Source organism: Etheostoma cragini, chromosome 17 (genome assembly GCF_013103735.1).
Source record: "Etheostoma cragini isolate CJK2018 chromosome 17, CSU_Ecrag_1.0, whole genome shotgun sequence".
In the NCBI taxonomy this organism is placed as follows: Eukaryota; Metazoa; Chordata; class Actinopteri; order Perciformes; family Percidae; genus Etheostoma; species Etheostoma cragini.
Window position 1 is genome coordinate 19,680,017 of NC_048423.1, and position 12,168 is coordinate 19,692,184.

Consider the following 12,168-nt stretch of genomic DNA (forward strand, 5'->3'; position numbering starts at 1 on the left):
CCGCCAGACTGGAGTGAGGGGTTAAAGACCAACCTTTGTCATTGACCCCGGGCGCCGCGTCTTCCTCTGTTCTGCAGGCCAGCCCGCTCCTCGTTGCCTTGTCAAACAGAGTGAACTCTCAGTTGACAGTTCGTTCATACACAACAGATACATTAGTTGGACATGACATTAACACAACTTGGTTGGGGAACCGCTTCAACAAACACAACTACGTCCTCTTCTCCGCCGACTCTCGTCTCTCAGTCAGTCTCTCTGGGCTCGGTCTATAGCGACGTGTGTCCAGTGGTGGAAGAAGTATTCAGATCCTATAGTTAAGTAAAAGTACCAACATCACACTCACCTGCATTGACAATGTTACTTAAATAAAAGTATCATAAGGAAAATGTACTTTTTAAGTATTAAAAGTAGAAGTACTCAATGCAGAAAAATCCTCACTTTTTAGAAAATGGAACTTATCCAAACTAATCTCTCTAATCATTTCAGCTGGAGTGGTAGGCATGTTTATGGCAAATATGGAGGAGAGGAACACAATAAATCTGTCAGAGGGTAATTGTACTACACAGTATGCGGGAGCAGTCTAAGCCACGGTTACACTTACATCTGCGTGTATTTCCCTATGTTGGAAGTTCATTCCGTTCACATGAGATTTTTTACTGTTAAATTATTCAGCATTGTGTTGAAGGTGCTTTGAACATGTTTACTTGTCTGTTGATGATGCATTTTTTAACTTACATCATGTTTTGTTAAACCCCCTTATTAAAGCCAGAAGCTACTAGATTTCATTTAGTAATAAAAACAAGTAATGACACATCTTGTTTTTTTTCAAAACCCAAATGCACTATGGTTATATTAGATCATGTAGGATTGATCATACAATTATGAAAAACTAGGATAAGGATAACTCCACTTCACAGTGAATACTCACAGACACAACATAAACATGTAAGTACATCATTTAAGGGGGGCACATATGGGGACATGACAATGACCCAAGTTTCTCAGGTTTGTTTTTCCTTTTCTACAGGGAAGAATTGCTGATTTCTCTCTAAATATTTATTTTTTAACTGTGAACTCTATGGACTAAGGGTGGGACAAAATATCAAAACGGCAATATATCCGAACATTGTGTTTTTTATTTGCACTGTAGCTAGTTCTGAAAAAAAGAACATTTACTTAACCCTTGTGTTGTCTTCGGGTCAAACTGACCCGTTTCGAAGTGTTTTATATCAGAAATATGGATTTCTTTCAACCAAATTGCCCAAAAATAACATGGATGATTCCGGATGGATGTTGTTCAGGTAACATTAATGATAACTTTTATTGAATTTTTTGGGTGTTTAATTTGTTCTTATAGGATTTGAATTCTTTTTTTTTAATGGTCTCAAAACAGTGTCCGTACTAAACTTTGACATACACACATCTGTGATCCACTCAACATCCTCACATCTTAACTATTAGTCAAAATAATTCATACTTTTTGCCTTTTTATCTAAAAACTTGTGTATAATTTGGTGTAAATGAGCTTTGTTGACCATAAGTTCCAAGACTTAGTGTGATATCTATCAATAAACCACCTCAGGTTTTTTTTAAAGCGCAAAACCATGGAAAAAATTACAAATAAATCAGAAAAAGTGACAAAAAAATGGGAAAAGCACAAAAAAATTGTTCATTTTCAATTTTGACTTGGAAGGACATGGTAAATGGGAAGACAACACAAGGATTAAGTGCAGCACTTAAAGTGACCATATTATGAAAAAAAATACCTATTCTGGTACAACCTCAAAATACAATTATGAACCTGAAAATTACCACATTATGAGCATTTTAAGTTTAGCATCTGAATGTTTCTTTCACCGCTGATAGAATGGAGGAAAGGAACGGGGAGAGGTGAATAGGAGAAAAAGTGAGCACAAGAGATGAAAGGGCAAAAGGACAACACATCAGCAAAACGGGGGGATGAGATGAGAAAGAGGTCAGACGGAGGGATGTGAGGAAGGAGAGAAGCAGAAGCAGAGGGGTAGACAGGATAGAGATGAGCACAAGGCGAGAAGATGAAGGGAGGGAGGTGGAGTGAGACAAGAGGGCAGAAATGAAGAGTGGAGGAGCGAGGGATGAGGGAAGGTGAAGCAAAAGCCCGACGGAGCCTCCTCCAGATATTTACGGATTCCGACTCCATCTCAGCCCGGCCAGCTGGGGAGAGCAGGTGGACCAAACAGGTCAGCTCATTAACACGCACGGACACACACACACACACACACACACACACACACACACACATAAAGAGACACTATTGTCCTGTTTTAGCTGATGTTTGAGTGGGGCATCACTGTGGCTGTGAGGTTACTGCTCCACTCCCCTGTGTAAAAACAGCTTGGCTGTGCCATGCACACTGGCCCAGGTGTGTGTGTGTGTGTGTGTGTGTGTGTGTGTGTGTGTGTGTGTGTGTCCATTAATCAAAGCTGTGCTCCAGGCCAAGCCCTTTGTCCCACCTTTTCATGCAGAGGGCCACACTCACCTCTGTGCAGTACCTCTTCACACACAAAGAGAAAGACACACACACACACACACACACACACAGAAAAAGTTGCAGTCCAGTGCTATAAAGAACGGTTTTAGAAAAGCAATACACTTATTAATGTCCCCTCCACTCATAAATGTGTTTCAATTATGTCCCCTAACATAACATGTCTAACTTTGACTACATGACTGATACGTACCAGTGCAAAGTTCTAAAGAGATGTTTAGATCTGGGTCTGGGTCTGACCAGTCTGGATTAACGGCAGTACATTTCCAGGATTGTCGCCCCACATTCGGCACCGCGGGCTGTCCCGCTGGATGTTCCTCGCCTCCCGCTCTCTGTGTGTCCCCATTCTCAAACTCCCTTTGAATCGTGAAACAACAACAGCCTTTAAGGGAGCAAGCAAACCGTAGTAGAAATGTTAGTATGGGTTGTAAATGACACATGAACAAATGGGACTCGTGGGTGATGACAGTCTCTTTTTGTTTGTGTTGATTATTGCTGTCCTTGTCAATACATGAAAACAGTATTTCTGCCAAAGCATAATTTCGAGAAACTGAGTTCTGAGTATGACATCACTGAAAAGTACTGAATCGTTGCTGGGAAAATGAACATTATCATTCATTTACCATGTCAGCCATCATAATACAGATAACGATTGAAAATGATAATTTTACAGTAGGTCGCCTGTGTGTGCTGCCTTCCAAAGGGTGGGGCAAAAAAATCAACACTTCTTAAAATTGATGATGGGGTTGGTGATGGCGCTGTGGATGTGACCCTTGCCTTTGGCGTGGGAGACCTGGGTTCAATTCCCACTGCAGTACATCAACCAATGTGATCCTGAGCAAGACACTTAACCTGTTGTTGCTCCAGAGGCATGCGACCTCTGACATATAGCAATTGTAATTGGGATAAATGACATGTAATGATATGGTCTCAATCAAATATATTTAGGAATAATGATGCCATACTCTGAACTCTGACATATTTTGCTTTCTAGCAGTTATTATTGTCAATTAAGACCTGTTCCGTTTTTTCTGCGTGCATGTGCTTAAATGCGACATATTATTTTATTTCAGCTATAAATAGGACACTTCTTTACATTGACATGCCGTAAAGGTTTGATTCCTGCTTTCTAAACGATCATTTTGACTTTTACAGATATGTTTTTTTCTGTTCTTTTCATAAATGTAGACATTGTGGTGGGTTGCATATATCTTTTGCCTAATTTCCTGAATTATCCCTATATTGCATTGTGACTTATGATGTCTGGCCCGGCTGCGTGCACTACAATATATGAGAAAATTTGAATTACATAACTGAAGCAATGGAAGCAATATTGCTTTAATCGTGTGTTATCAAAATGAATTTTTCATGTAAAGTGTATCGCTGTGTGCTCTCCCTGCGCAGCCCCGTCCCTCTCGGTCTGTCGATTCACAGGTAAGGCTGTGACAGTGTGGCCAAGGGTGTGGATTTCACCCCCCACCCCTCAACACACCCGCTAACCTGCAGCTTCGGGTTGACATCTTGGGTGTCAACGCCTGCTAATTGGTGGCGGGTAAGGTGTAAACAGGGTGGCGAGGCTATAATCGCCCTGATCTGGTGTGAGCGGAAGGGAGGAAGAGGTGCTGTGACAGGGTGTGAGGCCGTCACAGTCGCCCGGCCAAATTTAAGTGCAGACACACACACACACACACACACCTACATAGTCATGCACACAAATACCACAGCTACAGAAACACTACAGCCACAGATCTCACACACACACCAAAGAGACATTTACTCTAGATATAAAAGTACACGAACAGTTACACACAGACTCATAATTAATACGCCCCCATACTCAAAACACACACACAAGTGCTTACTGTCTTACGGGATACATTTGTACATCAAATGTTGGTGTGTAAAAGCGCCCATGCAGTATACATACATCAAGGGCTTTAAATCACGCACACGGCCACTTTGCCATGTGAACATGCACCGTGGGCCAATGAGAGGCCGTGACGTACGACAGAGCTTCTGTGAACCGTCCGCTTCCATTTGGATAACATTTGAAAAGTGTTTGTGTGTGTGTGTGAGAGAGAGAGAGAGAGAGAGAGAGAGAGATTTTTCTCACCACAGGCCGAGGAGCACAGATCCTCGGCCCTGCATTAGTGCCAAACCAAATTACCCTCCTGCCCGTCTGGTGCCCTCAGCCTCAGACCACACACACACACACATACGGATTTGTGAGGAATGAAACAACGCTGCAAGTAACATTTTATGTTGGACAGTCTCTCTCACCCCCCCCCCCCCCCCCCCCCCCCACACACACACACACACACACAAACAGCACCAGTGACTATGACACAGAATGACAGGCAGCAGTAGCCTAGTTTGCCCTCTTTCTTCTTCTTCTACTTCTTCTTCTTCTTCTACTTCTACTTCTACTTCTTCTTCTTCGTCTTCTTCTTCTTCTTCTTCTTCTTCTTCTTCTTCTTCTTCTTCTTCTTCTTCACTGTATTTCTCCATTTCCTCTCCACCAAGTGGGGATTTCTTTTATCCCCACTTGGTCAGTCCGCTCTTGCTGGAATTCCTTTTCTCTGTTGTTATTTGACTCACTAAACTTAACAGGAGTCCAGGACAGTAACAAGCTGTGAGTGTGTGTTTAGAAGACGCGGATGCTTTCTCCTCTGGCCCTCCTCACAGGCTTGCATGCGTACTGTACATTCTGCCCTATTCACACACTCGTACATGTCAAAGTGCCGCTAAACTAGACAACTAGCAAGAGTGGAATAGGAAATGAAATGCTTTCAATCACATTAATATGGTTATGTTATGTCATTGATATATTTCACCCCGCCCTGCCTGGCCCATTTAATTTATATGTGTGTAGATGTACATGTGTATGTATGTGTGTATCTATGTATGTATGTATCATTTACATGTTTCATTTATTTTCTAAGGTGGGTTATGATGTCTCTGTTTTTTGCTTCATTGTTGTTGGTTGTGTTATTCTTGGTTTTTCTGGAAAGCACATTGTGACCTTGTCAAGGAAAGTGCTAGTGTTATTATTATTATTATTATTATTATTATTATTATTATTATTATTATTATTATTATTATTATTACTATATTTTTTGACTTTTTAACTTTTGCTATAACTTTTAACATTTTTAACTCATATTGAGTCCAGTTTTTTGGGGGCGGGGGTTATTTGGCCATCTGGTATGCACTATGTTAATTCTAATGTGTTCTACAGAGTCAAATCAATTAAATTATAAAGAAGTATTTGTTTTATGGGTCTATGGGTACCTAATAAATGTGGAATGTCAGTTGTCTGAGCAAATTTAACATGAAAATTTAAAGGGGTCCCTTCTAAATGGAATTTGTGAACATGATCAAGGAGCATTACACCATCCAATTTCATTTGACTCTGTCGGAAAGTAAATAGCCCAATAACATGTCAAAACTGCGGTTTTGGACATAGAAAGGTTTTGCCTGACAGCAGCGATATATTATATCATGGTCAGTGCATTTCAAATTGTACTTAAGTAAAGAAGTATATTCAAATAGGGTACATCAGTATAATCACCATGCAGAATGGTCCCATTAATAAAGAGTTATTCAATTCACATCTTTATTTTCTGTAAAGTAAAAAACAAATGATTGATGAGTATTAGACGTCAGCTCTCTGTCCGTGGTCCTGAAATCATCTCCAAAAACCAACAACACCTCTTAAAATACTGACGCTTGGTCAGTGGCTCTCAGACACAACACAAAAAGCCGCCCTACTCCACGATAGGGAGTAGCACAAAGACCGAAATGCCAGGTAAGGCAGCTGGTTGGGGGGCTGGATGGGTCAAACAACACAGGACCACCCTCACAACCGGGTTAGTGTCCTCTTCTTGTCCAGCGTGTCACAGAAACTCCAATCACCATCTTTCCCTAAACCTAGTCCGGTTTTTGTGCCGCATGTCAAACAGTACGCCCCCCACCCCCCAGAGGTTCAATAATGAATACAAAATGCTAAGCGTCCGTATTTTACGCGATGGGACAGTGACAATGTATGACATTGAAGTACAGTTATAATAAATCTTTTCACGCTCTACTTTAACTCCAGTGTTACTTGACTTTGTCTCATACCTTCTAGTTTGTTGACATCAAACCAGACTTGTGTCTCTTCTTTCAGTATCATCCAATCCTCCCATCTCCTGTTTCATTCCTCTCTGCCACCCCATCTCATCATCTCCTCCATAGCCTCTTCCTTTTCCCTCTCGCTTTGAGAGTTGTTTTGTCCACTTCCTTCATCGCTGATTACATTTCTCTCCAAATGTCTTCTCTTTCTCTAATTTCCCAGCTCTGCTCCTCTTTCTTCTCCCTTTCCCAGTTCCTCCTGCCCACATTTTGTCCCATTAGTCTCTCTGTTGTCCTATCTTCTTCCTGTCCCCCTTCTCCTCGTCTTTCCTCCCCGCCCCCCTCCCTCCTCCCTTTCCCTGGGCGTTCCATGTCATGCCGCTGCTTCTGAACTCTCTGTGTCTTGTCCTGTCCTTGCAGAAAAGCCCCGGTGCTGCTCACTGGGACTGACTGTACAGGGTGACTTCACAGTTAACCCAGATGGACTGTATCTGTTCTACCACAGACTAAAATAACTTAGGAGCATGTTAGCATCACGGGAGGAGGCCCATAACATCATCTATTGTATAATTCAACACATGGAGCCCTTGCTCTGACTAGTAGTCCCTGACCTTTTCAAATCAACATCTGTAAACCAAACTAAGCTCTGTGATCCACATCAGAGACACAGAGGGTCTACATTTATGGCCAAATAAACCTAAAACACTGAATACCTTCAATGACGACCTTACACCAAAATACTACAGCAGAGTTTGCGTCCCCTGGGGTACCAACCATGGAGTGTCAAACAGCTTTAACCCTCTGAGGACAAAGGACGCATCGGCGAGTACTCAAAAAGCGCAATTACAAAATGTTCTTATTGTATTCAAACATTACTCTACTTTTGTGAACCCAAGACATTTCTGGTACCATAACAATTGAGTGTAGCTATGTTTTCACAAGAGATTTGAGAAACATTTCCACTTTGAAGCCAAGTTATCTCTTTTCAGATTGTTCTGGAACTATGTTTGGCATCACTATGCAGAAAGCAGAGTTTGTTCTGAACATTTTGATATGAAACACATGGGGGTCAGGTTATATGCCAAAAAATCTTAACAACAACTCAAGAAGATTTAAAAAATGCTCTTAGGCCTTAGAGGGTTAAAGTAGTGGTCAAGGAGAGACACCACACCGGGGAGCAGTTAACCCTAGTCCTCAGAAATCCACCGGAGTTTAAAATGTTAACACAAAGAAAGCCCAAGGCAACGGATATCCAACCTAAATGAATGAAATCAAGTGGAATTTTTGTCGGCAAAAGAGCAATCCCGGAAGTGGAAGGTCAATGATATAGACTACAACAGAATAAATCAGGAAGGTACAAAAACAGAACAGCATTGTCTCTATCTGGTAGTTTTATGTTCATCCCTTTAAGCCTGAAGCTTGTCATTCCCTGTGTATGTCTTTCAGTTTATTTCCTCCTCTGACTCGGGCTGTAAATCCAATGTTGCATGGCAAACTGAAGAATGAAACATCGGACATGTGATATGGATCTGACTGTAATCAAACATCACAGTATTTTAGTTTCAGGCATTCTCTTGAAATCGCAGCAAAAAAAAAAAGAAAAAAAAAAAAGATCTAGATGAGGACTTGATGACTAATGATTTACCGCTTCGAAAAACAAACATTAAAGCAAACTTATTTTGCTAAAAGGATTGATTTGCATAGATTAAACAGACAGTTTCATGGATGAATGCGTGGCCTCCAGCAGGCCTGTATAAAGTTGTCCCTGACACCCAGAGGCCTCATCATCATCCGCCATGATCCAGACTCTGATGCATCAACCCGAGCACGAGCCTCTCGTCGATAAATCCATCCTTCCTCCTCCGACTCCACTTCATTTGTCTTTTTCCCTCCGTCTCCTGTGACCGGGGAGGTGAGAGGTGTCCTGAAAAAGAGGGATGAACCCAGCCACAGTCTATCACGGCAAGGTCAAAACCGTGTCCAAAACTGTGAGACGCACAGGCCGAGGGAGGAGTGAGGGATGTGAAGGAGGAGTATAAAAAATGAAAAGGAGATGTGAAGGAAGGAATAAAGACAAATATGCTGAGACTGTCAGACTATGCTCACTTTGTCATGTGTTAAAACGTTATTTAGCCCCGTTAGCGGTGTGGCGCTAGGAATGTAAATTCAGCCAGAAATACCTCAACAAATACTGGATGAATTTCCAGGAAATTTCTACAAACATCATGATTTCTAGACGATGCACTGCATGTCCTCTATTGACAACAAAAGGTTTAACATTTTACAGCTTTTAAACATTTACTAAATGGATTAGGACCATATTTGGTACAGACATTTGTGTTCCCTGTACAATAATAACCTAATCTAGTTTAAAGTTAAATGTCTCAAAAGCCATTGGATAGATTGGAATAAGATTGGTACACGTTGTTTTGGTTTTCCAGAGAATAAGAATTTGGTAACACTTAAAGGCATCTATATAAGAGTGGCGTCGCACTGTCATAACGCTGTCACTGTTATGACTCGGTCATGACCGACACATTCTCACTCCCGTCTCGTAAAATACGGACGCTTCGTTAGGTGCCTTTATTGTTGTTAACGACGCTAAAAGTCTCCTTTAATATCTTATCTAAACATGCTGTTATTCCCTTGAGTTATGAGATATTTTAAGGAAAAGCTTTTTATTTTAAGGGTGGGCTTCTTTGACACATGGGAATAACTGGATGGTTAAAGAACAAAGCTACTTTAGAAAAGGTGCCACGCGGGAGGTGAACCCGGTTCTCCTGGGTGAAATTCCGGTGTTTGACCCATCCACCCCCCCGCCAACCAACCAACCAACCTCCCTACCTCCCCACGAGAAATTTCCCCCTTACACACTACTCCCTAAACCCTGTGTAGCTGCTGCTCTCCCCAGTACAATATAAAAACTCTCTGAAGGGAGCTTTTTTGTCCCTTTGGACGCTGACTGCCACTGTCCAAACGTCCGTATTTTACAAGTTCGGAACGAGAACGGGTTGTCATGACACATGAACCCTAACCCTAACCTTAACCATAGCCCTAAACATGACTTGTCATGCCAAAACCGAGTTACACTTATTAAAAGAAGCGTAATGTCATAAATGTTCATGACTTGTTTTTAACGTTTATGACACGTTCATGATAGTGTTGTGTAGATATACATGTAGACATATGTAGATAGCTTCAAGTAAAGCGTAACCGAGAATTTAGCAATCACTCTGATAAATCCCTGACTTTTTGTTTGGCAACATCATCAGGTCAAAGTTGGGCTAATATGTTGTTTTATTCCAGCAAAACTAGTGATATTTCCAACAGCCTCCGATGCAATCGTTAGCATGCTAACACACTGAACTAAGATGGTGACAAAGACATTATTGTTTCGATAAAGCTTATAGTTAGGGAGTGAGGAGTACCTGTTTCTCGTCATAGTCGTCAGTTTCATTTACCATATAATCAATAATATAATCAAAGTGGAGGCAGGGCAGTACAGCCTGATCCGACAGGGGAGACTTCTAGCCTGACCAGGCTCCTCTCTTTACCCTGTCTCTCATAATTACGCTGTAATAGTTTTAGACTGCTGGGGGATTTCCTTCCTTTGACACTATGAGCTCCTCTCTCCTTTATCTTTCCATTTGTGTGCATCATGTCCCAGAAATGCCCCATGTCCCGGAAGAGCTAGGTCACTAACCTAGCTCTAGGGAGTTTTTCCCTGGAGTCCTTATGTTCTTTTTCCAGCATGTCTCCTTATCTTGACTAGGGAGGCTCCAAAATCATGGTTGCAGCTGTTGCCGTGGTCCTGCTTCACATCATGCGATGCCCTATTACATCCTGCTACGTCCTGCTGTGCCCTGCTGTGCCCTGCTATGCCATGAACTACTAAAAACTACTATTTCTAGTCCTTGTTACATTATCTTTCATTGTGAATGTTATTGCCACTCTTCATTCAGACCCCAATTAGCCCCGTCAGACACCTCCTATCAAGAGCCCGGGTCATGGGGGTTTACTGGAATTGTTGGGTCTTTGTATAGTAGAGTGTGGTCTAAACCTTCTCTATCTGTAAAGGGTCTCGAGAACTCTTTTTATGAATTTATACTATAAATGAAATTGAATGAAATTGTATACTTACTTCATATCAGCATGTTAGCATTGCATTTATGATAAAAAAAATGCACAAATTAAATTTAAAAAAATTACAAATTACAAGATACACTCAGGAAAGGTACCCCAAGCAGTTGGGGGTTTGGTGCCTTGCTCAAGAGCACCTTGGCAGTGCCCAGGAGAGGAACTGGCATCTCTCCAGCCACCACCACACTTTGGTCCGAGCTTTGGCTCCGAGCTTGAACCAGCAACTTTCCAGTTCCCAACCCAACTCCTTGCGGACTTTATCACATGTTATTCCCAGAATTGGCGCATCCTGGCTACTGTACCTAGATTACCCCTTCTGTTTGTACATGGCGTTCAGCATGCGATGAGCGTCAGTTGACAATGCAATAGTCAAGCTCAATGTAAATCGTAATTATGTCATGTTTTGTTTTGTTTTCCAGATATGTACAGTGGGTAGAGCAAACATGACTGTCATAAACAAAGCCTGCCTGCCTGCAAAACTTTCTGCCAGACTGCACATGGCCCTCATCAGGCTCCACCAAACATAGACTTGTGTTTTGGCTTAGGTTCGATGATTGAGGTTAGGATGACAGCCATGTTTTGGGCCTGCCAATACAAGTCAAGGAGGTGGAATTAATATTCAGCCTGGGGGGCTTTTTGACAAGGCAAAGTGATAGAATTGTCCTAAATGAAGCTTCCAGTGTGAGGGGTCGGTGGGTAATAGGAATATGTGTTGATTTGCCAAAAGTTCAACTGTTGTTGAACAACAGTTGAAGTTTTGGCAAATCATCACATATTCGAATCCGGACCACAACAGAGGACTTGTAAAGACCTGCAGACACAGTATGATTTCAGACATCCATCCATCCATCCATCCATCCATCCATCTATCTTCAACCACTTATCCGGTATCGGGTCGCGGGGGCAGCAGCTCCAGCAGGGGACCCCAAAATTCCCTTTCCCGAGCCACATCAACCAGCTCCGACTGGGGGATCCCGTGGCCTTCCCGTCAGGTTGGAGATATAATCTCTCCACCTAGTCCTGGATCTTCCCTGAGGCCTCCTCCCAGCTAGATGTGCCTGGAACACCTCCCTAGGGAGGCCCCCAGGAGGCATCCTTACTAGATGCCAGAACCACCTCAACTGGCTCCTTTCGACGCAAAGGAGCAGCTGCTCTACTCCGAGCTTCTCATTACCTTTTACCCTGAATCTCGTTCTTTTGGTCGTGACCCAGCCTTCATGATCATAGGCAAGGGTAGGAACGAAAATCCGTTAGATCGAGAGCTTTGCCTTCTGGCTCAGCTCTCTTTTTGTCACAATTGTGCGATAAATCGAATGTATACACTCACCGGCCACTTTATTAGGTACACCTGTCCAACTGCTCGTTAACACTTAATTTCTAAGCAGCCAATC